General features: G+C 38.6%; 1 long non-coding RNA gene across 2 annotated transcripts in view; it reads right to left on the bottom strand.

Annotated features, from left to right (window-relative positions):
• Positions 1 to 241: 241 nt before the first annotated feature.
• LOC111249320 (uncharacterized) overlaps positions 242 to 2,336 on the bottom strand; it is a 26,565-nt gene continuing 24,470 nt past the window's right edge. For both annotated transcript variants that reach the window (XR_015326918.1, XR_002672872.2), the window contains 2 exons: positions 1,788 to 1,972; positions 242 to 362 (listed from right to left, as the gene is read on the bottom strand). This is a non-coding gene — a long non-coding RNA (uncharacterized LOC111249320). The remainder of the gene's footprint in view (positions 363 to 1,787; positions 1,973 to 2,336) is intronic.

Raw genomic sequence — 2,336 nt, 5'->3', positions numbered from 1 at the left:
TTTATGCCCAGCATCGTTAAATAACCCGTGAAAGTTATCAGCTGAGTGTGCAGAGAGAGAAAAACCTTAATTCTGACTTTGCGTTTCACGGTGAAATGCAGCGAGGAGAGAATAAGGCATAATGATTGGCCCAAGCCCCACAGGCCGAGCGCGCCCGTTTACTGCGGTCTTCCCTATTAGCTCAACAACAATATACTTGTGATGCTTAAACCTCTGAATAAATGACCATTGGCGTCACACCGACTTAGCTTGTCCTTTTCTGCATTGCACTTCGTCCTTGATGTTGTATTATGCCATTTCGCTGTGACCTGCCGGTGCCGCTATTAGAAAGATCGTGGCGAGAGTGCCTTGTTTTCTAATGTCTAGAAAAAAAACATATAAAACAGTCCAGTCACGCGTAATAGAAACTAGGTACGTTCGAACGAGTTCATATGGCCCGAGTACGCTGTCTCACTGATGTTTGTCACTGTTTCAGAGTCTTCCTCCTTCAAGCCCACCTTCAATTTCTGTTGTTATCATATCAAAGCATATTTGTAACATCTAACTGGTGTATATGTCAATAAAGCGTTCGTCGTTGTTTCGGGTTCATGCTGCCCCGTAATGATTATAGGGTTAGCGTTGAAGATTGAAGTCCCACTGTCCAGCGAGTCAGTCGAAGACATGTAAGTACAGTTTATTTTATTACGGATTAAATCAAAATTTGGTCAACCGAGCGATTACAATGGTAAATCGTTTACCTACTTACTTGGCAAAAATTCGTTCAGCCGAAACGCCTAGCTTGAGGCGGATATTAAATTAGCTACGCCCATACGTTTAATGTGTCTCTATGTAATATGTTCGAGAAACGAAAATTTCACGTATATTTTTAATTTAGAAACAAAGTACTAATAAAGAACTTGTTAAAATAAAGCTTATACTAAGATAAAACGTTCAGGCCGCAATCTCAAAAAAGGAACACTGCCTGAAAAAACGACTGATAAAAGTGAATATCACTCAGGCGCGTCCTTTGCTGTGGGAGTTATTCAGGTCCGTGTTGGATCTGTGACGCTTGTCTCAGTAGACTTTTTTTTTCTCAGGGGATATGGCCTTGGCCCTTTTTGTTCTGTTTTTGACTTTAAAGGTGATTGAAAATACGGCTCTGGGATAAAAATATAAACAATCACAAAAACTATATATATATATACATAGCTGCTAAAAGCCCAACCACAATAAAAGTTCCGTCTATATGTATTTGGTGCAAGTACGTACTACTAATGCTATATGTATTAAAACAATAATGTAAGAAGAGAATTTTAATTAAATTTAAAATTAGACTGTGAACGGCAGTCATGACCTACAACATGCCAGCCAGTGTTGAAAGCTGGTGTTGCAGCATCGTGAGCCCATCAACTATCATTACTCTTTTTGTCTTCTTTTCCAATACATTTTTATCATAAGGATGCCCTACTAGGCCTACAGCTGAACAGAACGTTCAGTAAGTCTTCAATTGGCGCAAAAAAACAGCTCATTTAGAAGCAAAATAGTCTAAAATGATAGCTTCTTGAAGTTATCATTTATGATAATTGCCGCATGCTATGACGGTATCTTCTTTTAACTATACATAAAATGAAACATGCAAAAAAAAAACATAGGATTATATACTGTGTAACTATACAAATATGGAACGTATTAGAACGGATACCAGTATTAGAGAATACGTAATAAGCAACACATATACTACGTAATTTCCGTTTCGCTACCATTTCAACTTTTGACAAATTGATCTAGCTGCATAAATAGAAACATACCGTTCAGTCAGCATGACCCGAACCATGCGCTGACTATAGTATCACTTTTGACCTGTTATAACCACTCAGCTCGAAAAGAAACTCCATTTCTAACATGACGTTACCATAGAGCGACGAACGGACACTAGAATACTTTCTTGCGACGGCAATACGACGAACCGGACGAAATAGACCGCACGAGCATCCTAGAAAAGCAAAAGCTTCCGATTTCTAAGCGTGCAATAGGACCAATAACGATTACCTGTAATCATCTAGGTGATAAATTTGGTTCATTTAATTCTCTGCCCTTCTCGCCCAGGAACCAAAGATCGACAAATCAAACACCGCTCAACGCACGCCCCGATGTGTACGATGGTGTAGAAAAGTTCATTGTTGCAATATTATCTAAAAATTGCGTGTTATTGAAATTGACGCGGCGCTAACACAAGACGTATTATCCTGCTAAATGTAAACTGTCCTGGTGAATAAAGATTTCATTTTAAAAAAATCATCAAATTAAAACTAATCAGCTGTACTCCATTTGAAAGCTCGCCCTTCGTTCTATATATA

Source organism: Varroa destructor, unplaced genomic scaffold (genome assembly GCF_002443255.2).
Source record: "Varroa destructor unplaced genomic scaffold, Vdes_3.0 BEIS01000004.1, whole genome shotgun sequence".
NCBI lineage: Eukaryota > Metazoa > Arthropoda > Arachnida > Mesostigmata > Varroidae > Varroa > Varroa destructor.
The sequence above is the reverse complement of the archived record's forward strand: the minus strand, read 5'-3'. Positions and strand labels throughout refer to the sequence as shown.